Source organism: Ornithorhynchus anatinus, chromosome 4, assembly GCF_004115215.2.
Source record: "Ornithorhynchus anatinus isolate Pmale09 chromosome 4, mOrnAna1.pri.v4, whole genome shotgun sequence".
Taxonomy (NCBI): Eukaryota; Metazoa; Chordata; class Mammalia; order Monotremata; family Ornithorhynchidae; genus Ornithorhynchus; species Ornithorhynchus anatinus.
In genome coordinates this window covers 107864847-107884421 of record NC_041731.1, presented here as the reverse complement: position 1 = coordinate 107884421, position 19575 = coordinate 107864847, and the positions used below count along the sequence as shown (strand labels likewise).

The 19575-nt window shown below is 40.3% G+C and overlaps 1 long non-coding RNA gene across 1 annotated transcript in view; it reads right to left on the bottom strand.

Annotated features, from left to right (window-relative positions):
• Positions 1 to 2205: 2205 nt before the first annotated feature.
• Positions 2206 to 19575, bottom strand: part of LOC114811082 — a 43481-nt gene continuing 26111 nt past the window's right edge. Inside the window, exons 2-3 of the long non-coding RNA XR_003758784.2 lie at positions 6745 to 6893; positions 2206 to 2888 (exon numbers count right to left, since the gene is read on the bottom strand). This is a non-coding gene — a long non-coding RNA (uncharacterized LOC114811082). The remainder of the gene's footprint in view (positions 2889 to 6744; positions 6894 to 19575) is intronic.

The window sequence follows — 19575 nt, the reverse complement described above, 5'->3', positions numbered from 1 at the left end:
GCAGGCAGAGACGGGAGGAAGGGAGATCAGAGAGGAGGTTGATGCAATAATCCAGTCAGGATATTATGAGAGCTTGTACCAGCAAGGTAGCAGTTTGGATGGAGAGGAAAGGACAGATCTAGGCAATGTTGTGAAGGACTGGCAGGTTTTGGTGACAGATTGGATATGTGGGGTGAATGAAAGAGCAGAGTCAAGGATGACACCAAGATTGCGGGCCTCTGAGACGGGTAGGATGGTAGTGCCATCCACAGTGACGGGGAAGTCAGGGAAAGGCCAGGGTTTGGGAGGGAAGATAAGGAGCTCAATCTTGAAAATAATAATGATGGCATTTGTTAAGCACTTACTCTCTGCCAAGCACTGTTCTGAGCACTGGTGTTGGGGGGGATACAATATGATCAGTTGTCCCTCATGGGGCTCACAGTTCCCATTTTACAGATGAGGTAACTGAAGCACAGAGAAGTTATGTGACTTGCCCAAAGTCCCAATCCTGTGCTCTTTCCACTGAGCCATGCAGCTTCTCAAGGTGTAATGCGTAAGTCAAGGTGTAACGTATAAGTCAAGGGTAAGGTGTAAGTTTTGAAGGTGTAAATCAGTCAGTTAATTATATTTATTTAGTTTCTCCACTGAGGAGAAACAGGGGTAGAGAAGGCAGCAAGAAGGCTGATGGAGCAGTCAAGATGAGGTATATGTGCTTGAATAAGCATAGCTGCAGTTTTGATGAAGATGGAAGGACAGTTCTAGAGATATGTGAAGGTAGAACCAAGACAACTGTGTATACATATGCACACAGGAATTTATATATACAGACTCATATATGCACACTCATACATTAAAACATATGTTCTACAAGTAAAAATTAAGAAAAAGAATAAAATAATTCATTTCACAATCTTAGCTTTGTAAATATCATAGATATATTGTTGAGCTTGTTGTTCCAATTGTATAAATGAGCCTAAAACGTGAATTTACCATAGAGGAATCTGCAAAGATTTGTGATACTGCTGACTCTGCAAATAGTTGAACCAAGGCATTTTGAAACATATCATATAGTGAAAATGAATCTTTAACTACGGATAAACACTGAAAGAAAATGTTTTATTTCATTGAAAGGCATAAAAATAAAATTCACAGAAGTGTGACATATAGGCTAATCTTTTCCACATTACATACTTCTTTACCTTTTCCAGGGGTTAGAGTTCAAGCCTGTTGTCATTTTTCTTGGAAAAGGAGTGAGATAATGTGGAGAATGTCCCCGTTGTACTGATCAAACAAATAAAACAGCAGGGATAGCACGGGTATGACAATGATAACTCATGTGGCTCAAAAAAATTGACTGTTGATGGAAGTATTATAGACACTGAAGAATATGGGAAACTAAGCAGAAAGGCAAGCAATAACATTTATAATGTCTTCATTGCACAAGGTGAAGCCAAGTAGTATCTCTTGTATATCCATTTTGAATAGTTTCCATAAATATGTTTAAGGATCAATGCATAAACTTACTTTGGCCTGAATTTTCCAAGTAGGTTAAACTATACATGGCACAGAGACACATGAAAAAGGGGAGAATCAAGAGTTATAATTACATTCACATGTTGCTTAATTGGGCCCTTAGGGGCCTACTTCCTAATTATAAGAGGGCATGCAAGGAAGAAATATCACCGAAAAAGCTGGTGCATATAGAATGGGTATGAGTTTAAATGGGCTGTACTGGCTATATAAAAGCTGTAAAACTTGATAGGAAAGGAATGTTGTTACTTGCCAAAATCACTCATAAAGAAATGAAAAAATAAAAAATCCTAGCCTTACATTGGTGTCATTGAGAGAATATGGGAAAAGGTTGTATTTGGTCTAAGGAGAACAAATCTTTAATAGCAACACGTCTACGCCTTCACTTTCACTCCTACGTTTTATCGCTTTTACAGCTTTAGAGAAAAATTCTACACTCAGAGATGTCCTGGGGAACAGAGCACACATTTCTCCACAAACCCCTGCTAAATAAGAATTTGAAAGGAGGAACGTTTTAGAGACGATTCCTAAAGGAAAAACACAGCCTACAAAAGTGGTTGCCTGACACCTTAAAAAAAAAAAAAACAAAACCAAAAAAAAAATCTTTTAAGATTCATTTATCATCAGCTTCAATTCCAATTTTTGTCAAGCTGAGCAAAAGTTTGAAAATGGTATTTTAATTAGGATTTACTTTTACCTTGAAAATTCAACTGTTATCTTTCTCTTCCATACCTCTCAGGAATCTTGGGTGGTAGAGGTAAGCAGGCCCACATAAAAGTAAATTAGAGAACTTTCACAAGGTCATAATTCACTTTGTTTTCACATCAAGAGTTATCTTTCTGACATATCTATGAAAGTCTGAATGTTTAGAATAGATGTGTATGTAATATTACATTACACCTCATAACAGAGATAAACTGGAAAGACCCCTAAGGCTGAATCAGAGCAAGATTGTCTTTATCTCTTAAACCTGTCATTTTAATTTTCCACTCTGGATGATGGTGTATAAGCAGGCTGACTTTAAGTTTGTGGTGGCTGTTATATCACAGTCTTGTAATGTTTTGCATTTAGTACCTAATCAAATGGCTTTGCTTTTAGTATTCTTATCTTGATTTATATGGACGCGCTCCAAAAATACCCGAAGGAATAGTGTATTTTACAGCGTTCTAAATGCAAATTCCACTTTCAAATTTATGCCACGGACAATGTAACCATGCCATTTGAAAAGACTTGAAAATTAAATGCAGAAAAATTGAGATGACAATTTTAGTGTCAGAAATCTTGAGCCACAGGACCCATGTTCCAGTGAGCTGCTTGTGACTGATCCAGAAGTCATGAGCTGGGAGCATTCAGCGGCTTGCAATTTCAAAGTGTACTTTCTGTGGTGTTGAAATTAAATGCCCAGTTAATACAAAAGAAAATTTCCCTTGTGCAAAATCTAATCAAATCTAATATGTCTATATTATAACTACCATTCCTGTAACTATTATAATTCAAGTTCCTAATTATGAGCTCAGTTCATAAAAAGAAAATTGGCTTTTATTTCAACAGAATTTTCACTCAGAAATGGAAATGTACACTTAAGTACACAGGTTTGCAATTCATTAATTCAATGTCCATTATGGGTCCAATTCTACCCTCGGTAGGGATGCCCGATTCCAATCACAAGTCAGTGTGGCACAGGCATTTCTTAGGGACTAATCTGATAAAACTTAAGTAACAAGAGAAAGGAAAGGGGCAGGGTTAAAAAAATCATAACTGTCTAAACCTAGAGGCTTTGACTACTATTGTCTGAACTAAGGCTAAGTGTGTAAAATCCAGTTATGAATCTCCTTTCAGGTTTGGTTAAGAAAATAATCAGGTCCCTTATGTCAAATCTATCTCTTTGTATATTAGCTCAACTCTGGGTGAGTTCTGAGACAGGTGAATTTGAAAGGAGAATTTGCTTAGAAGTACATATTACATCAAGAGATCCACAGCTGTATAGGAGAATTAAACATGACCCCGTGGAACGAGCACAGGTCTAAAAGCTGGAGAACCTAAGGTCTAATCTCTGTTGCAGTACCATATCTTCTGTGTCATTATCAACAAACGCATTAATAATAGTGGTATTTGTTAAGTGCTTACTATGTGCAAAGCACTGTTCTAAGTGCTGGTGGAGGGGAGGAATACAAGGAGATCAGGGTGTCCCAAATGGGGCTCACAGTTTTAATCCCCATTTTCCAGATGAAGTATTAGAGGCACAGAGAAGTGAAGTGACTTAACCAAAGTTACACAGCTGGCAAGCAGCAGAGCTGGAATTAGAACCCATGACCTCTGACTCCCAAGCCTGAGCTCTTTCCACTTAGCCATGTTGCATTAAATTAGTCATTCATTCAATTGTATTCACTGAGTGCTTACTGTGTGCAGAGCGTTGTACTAAGGGCTTGGAATGTACAATTCGTCAAGAGATAGAGACAATCCCTGCCCAACAATGAGCTCACAGTCTAAAAGGGGGAGACAGGCATCAATACCATTAAAATAGATAAATGGAATCATAGATATATACACATCATAGAGTAATAAATAAATTATACAAATATACAAGTGTTGTAACAAATTCCCTGCCCACAACGAGCTTATTTGTGCCTCAGATTCCTCATCTGTAAAATCAGGATCAAAAAACCTGGCCCTTTTCACTTTTATAGGGTGGGATAGAGACTGTGTCCAATCTGATTATTTTTACCTACTCCAGCACATAGCATAGGTCCTGGAGCATAGTAAGTGCTCAATGACTACCATTAGTATTCTGGGAAAAAAAACCCCAAGACATTGTGACATTGCAAAGAAACAAAAAATGTTTAGTAGAGCTTTGGCACTGTGTTTGAATAAAACAATACATTTCTACTGTCTCATAGAGAATAAAGAATATATTTTGAAAAACTGTCCTATGGTTTGTTAATGACGGCAAAGCTGTCACTCAAATCTCACGAAGATCAGTCAGTGAAGTGCTGACTTCCTTAAAGGTGCCAGCGCAGTGTAAGTAATTAAATGGTATATTGGATAATTGGTCAAGAATCATTTTCTTCATGTTTCCTAATCACTAGATTTCACTTGAGGGCAGGGATTGTGTCTACAAAAACTCTATTGTGTTGCATTTCCCCTTAAGCGCTCAATAAATACCTCTGATTAATTGACTGATTAGTCAGATTCTGTCTACTTTGAGAAAAGGAATAGGAAGGCATTAACTTCTGTAAAAAGTATTTCCCAGTCATGCAATACTTGTTTGCTTGCACATTTATTTTGTTTACTTGGAAGTTTTTCAAGACTGTTGTCTTAAACCAACAAGGTCTCCAGGGCCTAGTCTCAAAGACATTGATAGGAGATATCATTTACTTCTAAATCAATTCAATTGGGCAACACTTAGTAGAAGAGCCTTTCTGTGCCTCTCTGTCACTCTCATTCTCTCAGGGCCCCTAGAAAATAGCTTGGCTTCCATTTGCAGACAGACATATCAATAAGCCTAAGGATGATCCCGGGGGGGAATGAAGAGTATACCTCCAAAAAACTAATGTAGGAAAATGGACTCCACTTATCCCTAAACCACTCAGGCCAGGTCAGTATTTGACTGAAGGTATGTTGAGTAGTTCCATATGGTAGGTCGGCACCCAAAGTCTCTTCTGAGAATACTGGTGTGTTTACTTAAGCCTGCTCTCCTCCCTTGTTCTTCTCCAGGGGAAGTGGGGGTGGGAAGTGTTGAGCTGATGATTACTGAGTTCTTTTCTTCCCTTTCAATGGACCCTCATCAGCTGATTGAGAAGAGAGCTCTTCCCCTTTGAAAGGTGCTCGGTAATCAGATAACTCCATATGGGGTGTGGAACAAGATGAGAAATGGTTTAATTATTATTATCATTATTGTTGGTGATGCTACAATTGAGAAAAACACTAATCGACAACAGTTATGATCAGGCTGCTGATTTTACTTGATTTGTAAAAGTTTCATCTTTGTAGCACATCTTCATGCTAACTTTTATTTGGGAGTCAGTGGGAAGAATTCACTGCAGTTAAGCAATGCTTAATTAGAGCCCTCTTCATTGTTGATATAAAAATGGATAACCTATTGCTGTCCAAAATCCTAAAGAAATCTTTTATTTACTCTTTCTTACTTGAAACAATTTCAAGTAATGCACTAGAAGGTCTGACATCCTCTCTAAATATATAGGTATGAATCAGGAAGCGTTACATATTTTTATAAACACATGTCGCAATTCTGAACTGAGGAAAAAAAAGAGTCTAGAAGAAATGTATCATCTGCTTCTCTTCTGCTGCCAAAATTCTCCCTGGGACCATGTAGAAAAGTCTCCGTGTGTGTTTGTGTGTGTGTCTGTGTATGTGTGTCTGTGTTTTCCCTGAGTCCTAAGTTTCTATAGAAGTGACAAATGTTTTCATTTTTAATAACATTCTGATCCTTTAATATCATTGTGATTCTTTAAGAAAATTCCATACGTTTGCATCAGATAGAAGAGGAATAACTAGCTTAGGTCTCACTCTTCCTGTACTTTGAATGATATAACAAAGAGTGTTCTTGTGCAAGATGTATCTATTACATGCCCCAGTGATGTACATCATTATGTGGGGGTGGACATAGGAACCAGCTGTGGACAAGGTATGGTGATTTGGCTTTTAGCAGACCTATCCCCTCTCCAGTACTGTAGTGATGATGGGGTCAGAGGAGAAAGAATATCAGCAGAAGGATGTCTGATCTTCTTCACTGCCAGCAAGGGCCACCCTGTTGCAAAGCGACTTCCTCCCTGGCATCTTCAACTGGTGCAGCCTTTACACAGCTCCTAATCCTAATTTACAATGCATCCTAATCCTGATCAAGCAATCAATGAATCATTGGCATTTATTATACCATAATTATCATCATTTTTTGAACACTTACTCTCGCACTGTATTAAGCACTTGAGAAAGTAAAATACACTAGAGTTGGTAGCTGTGTTTCCTGCCCACAGGGAGCTTACAATCTATGGGAAGAGTAGAGCTCATGAGCCATAGGCCCTGTGGAGGCTTGGAGAACTCAAATCTGTCAAGGGTTTCTACGCAGGCCTGCAGCCATCAAGGCATACTAGGTCCTTACTCTGTACAGAACACTATACTAAGCACAAGGAAGCATACAAGAGAAGCAATAGACACACTACCTGCTTTTGAGGAGTTAATCTAGTCAGTATAGTTCTGGACTACTCTCTGACCCACCTTCTCTTTTTAACTGCATGGATTTCTGGAAATTCTGGACAAGTTCAGCTGGAGCTGTATCCCCACAGTGCTGCATCTGAATCTATGATCTGGGGTGCCTAAGCCTGTGATCATGCTGCTGAAATCCACACTCGCCAACAACTCTGCAACTGAAAGAACAGTAAATTTGCTTCAGTCACAAAATCATAAAGGTGCGCAGTGAAATTGTGCAGCTTTCTGTGACACCGGGTGAGTAACTGGGGTACCTACCAGTTCCCCTCAACTTGAGTTAAGTAATACCATGCACTGGCAAGTGGCAAATCCCAAAGATGACCTTTCACTAAGGATAAAAGACACGGGAAATACTGTATACAGAAGCAAAGCTTTGGACAACGAAAGCTAAAACGGATGGTTGTTCAGAAGGAGTCTTCTGTACCTCAAAGCTGAAGTAGTCATGGTTAGAAATGTGGTCTATTTGGAAGAGAGAGGAAAAGCAGATAATGAAAAGGCTCTCACTCAGATGAATTGCATATCTTGGGAGTTCATATCTCAGTGATCATAGCTACTGACAAAGGGCCCTAGCCATGTGGGAAGATATAAGAGTTGCAGGACTAACACCGATGGTAATTTTGTGTCTCTGGGAAGGCCGCACATTAGGAAACAGGAAATAACAGGAAAGAAGAAAATATCACATTCAATAACTTCAAATGTTTTTCATTCCCTACACGTTGCTACAGCAAAAATTATGTGAGTTCTCTGAAAAGACGTCTGTGACATTACTTCTCAGAATCAGATGTGTTTTAGTTTTTTCTTAATAAAAGTTTGATTGAAATTTAATGTTATACTGCTCAGTAGAAATACAGCAAAGGCATCGCTTGGCACCCTGTGCAAAAAATTACCATCAAAATCTCTTCCCAAACTGTGACTTCGAGTGTGAGCCCCATTTGGGTCAGGGACTGCATTCAACCTGATGAACTAGTACCTACCCCACTGTTTAGAACAGTGCGTGACATATAGTAAGCACTTAAATATCCTGATTATAATGTGTCACAAACAGTAATTGTTATTTACTGAGTGCTTACTAAGTGCAGAATACTGTACGAAGACCTTAGGTGAGTACAGTGCAACAAAATTAGCAGGTATTCCCTGCCCATAATGATCTTAAAGTCTGGAGGTGGAGACAGACTTAATATAAATATAAGTAATTTATAACATATAATTCAAAAATATGTACATAAGAGATATGGTGATGGGGTGACTATCAAATGTCCAAAGGTCACAGGTCCAAATGCATAGATGATGCAGAAGGGAGAGGAAGCCAAGGAAAAGAGGATTTAATCAGGGAAACCTTCTTGAAGGAGGCATGACCTTAATAATGAGCTGAGCTGTAATAGATCTGTGAGGTGAATTAGGATAGGGCAAGATGATTGAGTGCTTTAAAGTCAATGGTAAGGAGTTTCTGTTTGATGCAAAGGTGGAGGTTCTTAAGGAATGGGAAGACATAGACTAAACGTTTTTGTTGACAAATGATCCACACAGTAGAGTGAGTAGGAGTTTGGATGGAGAGGAAAGGGTGGATTTTAGCAATGTTGTGAAGGTGGAACCTACAGGATTTGGTGACAGATGGAATATGTGTGTGGAATTTAAAAGTGGTAGGATTTACCTTTCATTCCTTAGGCACATTCAGCTGAGAGCAGTGAGAATTTCAGATTCTAATGGTGCCTCTAGTAGTTAATTTGAAGAGTTAAGACAAGTGCCCTCAAGGTATCTCCTAGAATACTGCAAATTGAAGAACAGACCCTTCTCAATTTGCTATGGGTTTGAAGAAAGCACATTTGTTTATCCAGTCAGTAACATTTAATCAGAATACAGATAATAGGGACTTCCACGTGAGCAGGACGGCAGACCAGGAACTGATTTTGCCAATGCAGTATTTCTATCCTGGTTTATAGGTATACTGATAAACACTGCACCTGTTTTCCATTAAAGTGCATTAGAAGAAAGACTTTTTAAACCTATATGGAAAATGCATTTTGTAAATGGCTCTGAATGGCATGAGGCCATTTACAGTTGGTCCCACATAAGGTAAAGGAATTTAGATGTGATGATCTATATCATCCTCTACATCACTCTAAAATTTTCTTCCTGTTCTTAGGAATTTTTGTATTCTGCATTTCCTTTAACTTTTTTTTTTCCTGTCTTCAGACGTCATTTAAGAATAACTAAAGTTATCAATTAATAGATATTTTTGATTTGGAAAAAAAATGTATTTTTCAGGCTTGACTATAAACTCCTTGAGAACAGGGCTCTCATCTCCTAACTCTATGATACACTTCCAAGTAATTAGTATTGATTGTTCAGCACACATTAGACTCTCAATCTATACTATGGATTAATTGATTGAGAAATGGTTAGAGTTCTTTTCAAATATTCATATAGCAATGGCTTTTACTGGGATTTTTCTGGAGTTTCAGCATGGTCTAGTGGATAGTGCGCAGGCCTGGGAGCCAGAAAGACCAGGGTTCTAATCCCAACTCTGCCACTTGTCTGCTGTCTGACCTTGGGCAAGTTACTTCCCTTCTCTGTGCCTCAGTTATTTCATCTGAAAAACAGGGATTAAGACTATGAGCTCCATGTGTGATAGGGACTGTGTCCAACCTGATTATTTTGTATCTAGCCCAGCACTTAGTATAGTGCTTAGCACATAGTAGGGGCTTAATAAATACACTCATTTTTATTATTATTCTGACTCTCAGGCCCGTCCTCTATCCACTCTGCCACACAGCTTCCCCATGGTACAACTACCACGTTAGTTCAATCACTATACTAATTGGATTACTGCATCAGCCTCCTTTCTGACCTACCAATCTCCTGCCTCTCCCCACTTCAGTCCATACTTCACTCCGCTGCCCGGACTATCTTTCTACAGAAACATTCAGGTCATGTCACTGCCCTCGTCAAAGATCTCCAGTGGTTGCTTATCAGCCTCCATATCAAACAAAAACTCCTCACTATTGGCGTCAAAGCTCTCCATCAATATGTCCCTTCTTACTTCACCTCCTTTCTCTCCTATGTCCCAGCCCGCACACTCCGCTCCTCTGTTGCCAATCTTCTCACTGTGCCTCCATCTCACCTGTCTCACTGTCAATCCATGGCCCACCTCCTACCTCTGGCCTGGAACTCCTTCCCTCCTCAAATCTGCCAAATAATCACTTTTCCTGCTTCAAAACCCTGCTGAAGGTGCACCTCTTCCAGGAGGTCTTCCCAGACTAAGCCCCCTTTTCCTCAGCTCTCCCTCCCTTCTATGTCACCTCAACTCCCTCCTTTTGCTTTGCCCCCTCTCCCTGCCTCACAGCACTTATGTATATATCTATAATTCTATTTATTTACTCTGTTCACTTGTTTTGATGTCTGTATTCCCTCCCCCCACCCCCTCCACCCCCAGACTGCAAGCCACACATTGGGTAGGATTGTCTCTCTTTATTGCTGTATTATACTTTCCAAGCACTTAGTACAGTGTTCTGCACACAGTAAGAGCTAAATAAGACAATGAATGAACGAACTGCCCACCTGTCAGTCCAGTTAGCTCCTGCTGGACCCTGGAGGCAGAGATTATACAAGACCGGAATTTAGGCAAGGAGGCACAACTATGTCCCAGTTACTCATCCACACACTGGGTTAAGCAGGATTCAGCCATTTACTATTGCTTGTGGAGACAGAAATTCATATACAAAAGTAAGAAGTAACAGGACAAAGGTCCCCAGAATGTTTTCTAAACTGCAAAATGGAGATTAAAACAGTTAAACCCACGTGGGACAAGGACTGCATACAACCTGATAACCTTGAAACTATCCCAGCGTTTAGAACAGTACTAGGCACAAAGCACTTAAATACCAACATTATAATTAAATGCATGATCTGTCAGAAAGATCATGGTTCTAGAAGTCAGAGGATCAAAGTTCTAAGCCCAGTTTCACCACTTGCCTGATTGTGTGACCTCAGATAAGTCGCTTAACTTATCCATGCCTCAGTTTCCTCCACTATACAATGTGGAGAAATTCCATTGTTCTCCCTCCTACTTATATTGTGAGAGTTCCTTGTGGGACAGGGATTGTGTCCAACCTGATTCATGTGTATCTACCCTAGTGTTTAGAACAGTGCTTGGCATATAGAAAGTGCATAACAAGTACCATAAAAATTGCCAACATGAAATAATGATGTATCAATCAATCGTAGTATTTACCGAATGCTTTGCTTACAGCGTGTAGAGAGCATTCATTCATTCAATCGTAATTACTGAGCACTTACTGTGTGCAGAGCACTGTTCTAAGTGCTTGGAAGGTACAATTCGGCAACAGATAGAGACAATCCCTGCCCAACAATGGGCTCACAGTCTAAAAGGGGGAGAAAGACAACAAAACAAAGTAAGCACTGCCCTAAGCACTTTGGACAGTACAATACACTGTAGTTAGTGGTCACATTCCCTGCACAAAAGGAGTATAAATTGCTATTTGCAAGGCAGCATGTTCTCATGGAAAGAACATAGACCTAGAAGTCAGAAGATGTAAATTCTAATCATGTTTCTGTCATCTGAAGGCTGTGACCTTAGGCAAGTCACATAATTTCTCTGGGCTTCAATTTCCTCACCTGTAAAATGAGAGTTAAATAGAAGCAGCGTGGCTCAGTGGAAAGAGCCCAGGCTTGGGAGTCAGAGGTCATGTGCTCAAATCCCAGGTGGGCCACTTGTCAGCTATGTGACTGTGGGCAAGTCACCTAACTTCTCTGTGCCTCAGTTACCTCATTTGTAAAATGGGAATTAAGACTGTGAGCCTCACGTGGGACAACCAGATTACCCTGTAAATCTCCCCAGCGCTTAGAACAGTGCTCTGCACAGAATAAGCACTTAACAGATATCAACATTATTATTATTATCCTTAGATTGTGAGATCTATATGGGGTAGGGACTGGGTCTGATTCAGTTGCACTGCACTTACCCCATGTTTAGTACAGTGCTTGGCACATTCATAGTAGGCATTTAACAAGTAACACACTTATTATTAAAGATTTCTCCAGTAACAACTGGAAACAGCATTGCATGTCCTGAATCTTCCTCTCCTTTATGGTCTGTAGCTTTCAGTTCAATTCTTCATCCATGCTACAGGGTGTCTAGGCATGTTCATCTTTTAACTTTGAATTCAGCCTTAGAGAATAAATCATCATCATAATCATCAACATCATGATATTTGTTATGGGAACTTGCAAAGACCAGAGATGGGAAGGATGGGAGAAGAGGAAGGAGTAGGAAAGGAAAGGACACCCCAAGACACTCTAAGGATTTTTTATTTCCAGTGGAAATGAGTAAGTGGGAAGGTGGTTATGACAGCCACATCATGACATTCACCAATACATTGCCCTAGACATTCTCTTGTTCACAGGGGATGAATATCCGCCCTTCATAGTGAATGCAATTTAATTTTCTGCTTTACTCACCTCTAAAGCACACGTGTTGCAGCTGGTTACTATTCATAGCTTTAACTCCATGCCCATTAAGAAATCCTATAATAATCCTAGTGGCATCTAAAGGTGTAATGTGTGCTCCGTCCTAGTTAACCATTTGCAAAGTATGCTGGGTTTATTTTTTGTCGGTTTTTGAATGGCATCTAGAATATGCTTTGCTTGATGTCAATATTTTTTCCATTAAAAACTATAAAAATTTTAAATAAAAGCACAGAAAAATAAAAAAAAAACTTCAAAGAGCAGAAAAACAAATGGAAATTATTGATAAAATATATACATCTTGTGGCCTTTGATGTCTATATTCAAGTTGTGAGCATGTGTGGGTGTGTGTGGTTATGTTCAAGCATCAAAGCAAAGGAAGGCATATTTGAGCCATAATTTTAATTTGCCTTTTGTCATTCTGAACTCTCAAAATTCTTGATTAAACTTATAGTTTAATTAATTTCAGATATCATAACAATCCACATTTGGAGAGCCTAGAGTCCCCAACACATGTTTTGTGAAGAAAACCTTTAAGGGCTAAGAATGAAAATATCCTTATTAAATGCATAGTATTCAAAAACTGAATAGACAGACTGTTGCAGCAGAGTGTGTCATATAAATGCACCAGGCCTCCTGAAAACTGCCGGCAGCTAGTCAGTTAACCCCTGACTGCATTGCCAGTGGCTGGAAGGTCAACCATCACCAGCCTTGGGCAAGACTCCAAACTCCAACCTCCCTAGGGATGGACTGGGACATAAACCTACCTTGGAGTTCAGAATGCCCAGTTTAGCAAAAACGTTTCCAACAGGACCAATGTGGCCCTGAGAGCCTGGGAGACAGCAGCAGTATCTAGACACTAGGGATAATAATAATAAAAAATAAAAACTGTGGTATTTGTTAAGCACTTATTATATGCTTAATTTTCTAAGCTCTGGGGTAGACACACATAATCAAATTGGACACAGTCCCCGACTCTCGGGAGTCTCCAAGTCTAATAGTGAGGTACAGCTACTGAATCCCCATTGCACAGATGAGAAAACTGAGGCACAGAAACATTTCAAGACTTGCCTAGGTCTCCCAGCAGGCAAATGGGAAGCCTGGAACTAGAACTCAAATATTCTGACACCTAGGCTTGTGATCTTTCAGGTAGGCAACACTGTTTCTCACTAGGTGACAAGAAATGGACACACTCTCTTATAAAAATAATAATGATGTTGGTATTTGTTAAGCGCTTACTATGTGCAGAGCACTTTCTAAGTGCTGGGGTAGATACAGATACAGCCCATGTGAGGCTCACAATCTTAATCCCCATTTTACAGATGAGGTAACTGAGACACAGAGAAGTTAAGTGACTTGCCCACAGTCACAAGCTGACAAATAGCAGAGCTGGGATTTGAACCCATGACCTCTGAATCCCAAGCCTGTGCTCTTTTCACTGAGCCATGATGCAGCTATCACCACACTGACATGTGTTAGAGAGTAAAGAATCAGATCAAGGGTACTTTTGGAATGTAAGTCCATGTTTTGCTGTAATACTTTAGAAAAAAGCATTAACATCCTACCATTTAACTGGGAAGTGTGATATATTGATGCTTTAAGGAACAAGCCCCTTGGTGATTGAACAAATGTATTTAAAAGGTTGTTTCAAAGTTACAGTTTTGAACACCACTATAAAAGTGTTAAACTGATTAATACACAATTGTATACAACTCCTAACTTTGAAATAGAACAACTCAGTATTGATGAGGCCTGAGTGAGATCTTTGCTTCTTAAATTCCAGTATCATGGGTTCCAAATTCAATGAATCAGTGGTATTTACTGTTCACCTACTGCGTGCTAAGCATTTGCGGCTGTAAAATAGAGGTTAAAAAAAACAATTCCTGCCCTCAAAGAATTTTCAATCTAAAGGAGAAGACCCAAATTAGGAGAAGGGTAGGGAATGGAAAGATGGATAGCTGAATAAATAAGTACATACATATTAGAATTACTAAATCAATACATATTTAAGTGCTACCGGTGGCTGTGAGGACATAAGAGCTGAAGGGGCAATTGGAAGGATTGTCCGGGGAGAAGAAATAGCCCTAAATACAAGACCATTGAGTCTATGGGGAAAGTTGTGGTAGAAAACTCACCAGCCACTGAGGCCAGAGAAGGAAGAGAGCCAAGACCCAGTGCCCTGTCAGATCTATACTCCTGCCAGGTCACCATCTTACTGAGAGGGACAAGGGGAGCCCACATACATCTTCCTGCCTTGTCCAAAATCCTGCGAAGGTGATGGCCTCCATCAGCTTGCTTAGAGTTGGTGCGTCTGACCAAGATCAAGGTAGGACTTCTAGAAATTGCAGAAGTTGATCAAAGTATAAAGGAGCTTTAAAATAGAATGATTAAAAAAAGGAAAAAGCAAATAATTTAAGATAGAGTCCACTTCCCACATGAAGCTCACGGTCTTAATCCCCATTTTACAGATGAGGTAACTGAGGCCCAGAGAAGTTGTGACTTACCCAAGGTCACACAGCAGAGAAGTGGCAGATCCAGGTTTAAAACCCAGGTTTTTCTGACTCTTAGGCCCGTACTATCAACAAGTTCACTTACATCTTGCTTTGAGCTATTGAAAGCCTTAAATTTATTTAAAAACTCAATACATTTGTTGCCTTTCCCATGTCCCACTGACTTCTGGGAAGTAAAGACAAACCAGTCCCTTAGTATTCTGGAACATATAGGTTTTCCCTTTCCTTCCCTGCAATTCCCTTGCAGGCTTTCAAACAGAACTGCCTAGAGGGATTTTCCAACAAACTACTTTGACAGTGACCTCGGCATTAACAGTAATATATTTTGTAGGAGGAAGAGACAGAAAGAAGAGAGAAAGTTTCAATTTCTAGGAAATTGGGAGTTAGCTTCAAACAATAATCCAGGACTAGTTCAGGAAAGAGAAATTGTCTCTACTGGGCCTCAGATTGACCTCAAATGTCACATACAAACTTCCCACTATGCTCTGAAATCGCCTCTTTCAGAATTTATTGTGCTTTTCCCTTCCTCTCAAGAGCAATCTATGCCTTTGACATTTCCGTCTTTCTCCCTCATATTGCCGATGCAAGGGATACCTGTCAGTCAAATTAAGAGCACTTTGCCTGATTCTGGTACCTGGCAAAGTAAATGAACAGATCAGTGTTCCCTGAACCCCAAATATCAGTCTAATATTAGAAAGGTTCAGACAGGCAAATTGATCTTTCTCTTGCTATGGGGGTTGGGGAGAGAGTGGAGGAGAATCACATATTTTCTACAAAGACTGAAACTCTAAGAAGTTATACAGCAGGTGCTTTAAATTTCCCTCATGTAAGAAAAGAGAGAATAAATGGTGGCCTCCTTACCTTCATGCCTCTTGTGTTCTACTACAACTCTGCTGTTAAGTGCCCAAATGTCACAAAGCAGGTCAAGGTCAGAGCTGGAACTAGAACTGAAAACTTGTAGCTTCCAGAACCATGTTGTTCATCACTAATAATAATAATAATAATGATGATGATGACAACTGTGGTGTGTGTTAAATGCTTACCATGTGCCAAGTAGTATACTAAGCCCTGGGATAGATACAAGAAAATCAGGTTGGACCCTATCTCTGTCCCATGTAAGTCTTAATCCCCATTTTTCAGATAAGGGAACAGTAGCCAGAGATGTGAAGCGACATCCAAGATCATGAAAAAGACAAGTGGCAGATTTGGGATTTGAACCCAGATTCTTCTGACTCTTGGGCCTGTGCTCTATCCACTAGGCCATGGCTGTCTCCTTTCATTTCCTCTCAGGATGACACATGGGCCTGATATCCCCACGTCACTCCCTTAAACCAGAAATAACCCACTGTGGGAGGACATGAGCCAAAGAATTGCCACCTTGAAGAATGGAAAGGTTAACACTCCTTTCCTACCTTCCTCCTCTCTGCCAGACCTGCTCTGGGATTATTCTGCATGGCTTCAAACTGGGGAACACCACTGGGAATAGGGCCCAGTCTTTGATTGTGTTTTCTCTCCAGATATGCAGGGCGCTGTGAGTTCCTGGACTCTGTCACAGCATGCTTCAGTCTTCCCTAAAACCACATGGTGATAGATTAAACCCACTAGATAATGCATTCAAAGCAATGGCAAGACACAAAGCTAGCTAAAATGGCACTGATTTAATAGAATTGAATGATGGGGTGAGATTGTGGCTTAGAAGAATTAAACTGATCCTTTCATTCCTGCATCCCCACCACCTTGAAAGAAAGACAGCCCCTACCACAGTTTAAACAAGAACCTGGATTATGTGCCAGATTGTTCTGAAAGGGTGGAGATTTTGCCTCCTAAACTATTCTTTGGTAATATTTTCTAAGAACTGAAGGTGGAAAAAGAGACAGTCTGGAAATAAAAAAGGATTTTAAACTGATCCATAGTACATGTGCATACCAAGGTAATCTGCATGACAATCTGAAATAAGACAAACACAGGATCTGTTAGGTTCCTATTAGTCAGTCAGTGGTAAGTAGTGAGTGCTTACAATGTACACATCAGTGTTTTAAACACTTGCACCCAAAGCCTTATAATCTAATCAGAGAGTTGGGTGTTTAATTACAGATGAGGTAAAGCAGAGTACAAAGGATGTATACAATAGGTGCTGTGGGGCTGGAGGTAGGGTATTAAAGTGCTTATGGGTCTATATAAGTGCCTATGTGGGGCCAAAAAAGAAGGTGAATAGAGTGGGAAAATGATTGATTAGTCAGGAAAGGCTTCCTGAAGGAGGAGATGTGATTTTAGTAGGACTTTAAAGAAGAGTGTTGTGCATGTCAGATATGAAAGGGGAGGGAGTTCTTGGAAAGAGACTGGACACGAGCAAGGAGTCGATGGTGAGAGAGGGGTGATCGGGGACAGAAAGTACTTTGGTGTTAGAGTAGCAAAGTGTGCCGGCTGTATTGTGGTGCAGAGGAGTGCAGTTAGGTAGGAGGGGTAGAACTGATAGAGCATCTTAAAGCCAGTGGTGATGAGTTTCTCTTTGAAAATTCAGTTCTCGGTGCCCTTCTGTTCTCCATCTCCATCTACTCCCTTGGAGAATTCATTTGCTCCTATTGCTTTTTTTTTAAAAAAAAAAAAAAAAAACAACAACACAAAACTGTGACCTCTATATGGATGATTCCCAAATCTACATCGCCAGCCCTGATCTCTTTCCCTCTCTGCAATCTCACATTTCCTCCTGTCTTGAGGACATCTCTATGTGGATGGACTGCTGACACCTCAAACTTACCATGTCCAAAAGATGGACTTACCATGTCCATCTTCCCACCCAAACCCTGTCTTCCCTCTGACTTTCCTGTTACTCTAGACAGCACCACCATCCTTCCTGTCTCACAAGCTCATAACTTTGGCATTATCCTTGAATCATCTCTCTCATTACACACACACACACACACACACACACACACACACACACACTCTCAATCTGTCACTGAATCCTGCCAGTTTAACCTTTACAACAACATCTTGATTATTCTATGAAAGCTCCTTGATGACTTCCCCACCTCCTGTTTACCCCCACTCCAGTCTATACTTTATGATATTTCCTAGATCAATTTTCTACAAAAGCCTTCAGTTCATTTTTCTCCACTTCTCAAGAACCTCCAAAAGTTTCCCATCCACCTCCACACAATAATAACTGTGATATTTGTGAAGTGGTTACTGTGTGCCAAGCACCGTTCTAAGCACTGGGGTAAATACCAGATAATCAGATTGTCCCTTGTGGGGGACACAGTCTCAATCCCCATTTTACAGATGAGGTAACTGAGGCATTGAGAAGTCACAGGTCACAAAGCAGACAAGTAGCGGAACCAGGATTAGAACCCACGACCTCTGACTCTTAAGCAGGTGCTCTTGCCACTTGGCCATGCTGCTCCTCAAACAGAAACTCCTTATAATTGGCTTTAAAGCACTCAATCCCCTTGTCCACTCCTAGCTTACTTTGTTGCTCGCCCACTACAACTCAGCCTGCACGCTTTGCTTCTCTAATGCCAGTGTGTACTCTACCTTGATATCGACTATCTCACTGCCTACCCCTTGTCGACATCCTGCCTCTGTCCTGGAATGCCTTCCCTCTTCAGATCTGACAATTACTCTCACCACTTTCAAGGACTTATAGAAGGCACATCTTCTCCAAGAGGCCTTTTCTAACTAAACCCTCATTTCCTCTCTCCCCATTCTCTTCTGCATCTCTTTTGCACTTGGTTTGCTATCTTTATTCATCCCTCTCTCAGTCCAACAGCACTTTTGTACTTAGCCTTAATTCATTTCTTCATATTAATGTCTGTCTCTACATCTAGACTTTAAGCTCATTGTGGGCAGATAAGGTGTCTACCAACTCTGTCTTCTTGTATAATAATAATAATAATGTTGGTATTTGTTAAGCACTTACTATGTGCCGAGCAATGTTCTAAGCGCTGGGGTAGACACAGGGGAATCAGGTTGTCCCACGTGGGGTTCACAGTCTTAATCCCCATTTTACAGATGAGGGAACTGAGGCACAGAGAAGTGACTTGCCCACAGTCACACAGCCGACAAGTGGCAGAGCTGGGATTCGAACTCATGAGCCCTGACTCCAAAGCCCGTGCTCTTTCCACTGAGCCACGCTGCTTCTCCAGTGGTCCCAAGTGCTTAGTTCAGTGCTCTGCACAGGGTAAGTGCTCAATAAATAATGATAATATTAATAATGGTGGTACTGTTAAGTACTTACTATGTCCCTGTCCCCATGTGGGAGTGACAGTCTCAATCCCCATTTTACAGGATGAGGTAACTGAGTGAAAAAGAAGTGAAATGACTTCCCCAAGGTCACACAGCAAACGAACGGTAGAGACAGGATTAGAACCCATGACCTTTTGACTCCTGGGTCCATGCTCTAGCCACTATGCCATGCTACTTTTTAAATATGATTGATTTAATGATTTGGAGATGGATGGGCAGCCACTTGAGGTTTCTGAGGTATAGGCAGATATGCACAGAACAGTTTTTAGAATTTTTTCTCTTTTATCAGTACAAACATTAGTAATCCTATTTCAACATAGTAACACATTGTTTCATTCAGTCGTATTTATTGAGTACTTACTGTGTGCAGAGCATTGTACTAAACAGTTGGAAAGTACAATTCAGCAATAAATGTGTTTGTTAACTGTTTGTTGTCCTATAGAGCACATTCTGATCAGACACAGTCTTCTATCCCAATGAGACTCACAAGCAAAGGGAGAAGATAACATATTTAATCCCAATTTTAGAGCTGAGGAAATTTAGGCATGGAGATTAAGTGATGTGCCCAAGGTCATACAGCAGCTACACATGGAGCCATGTT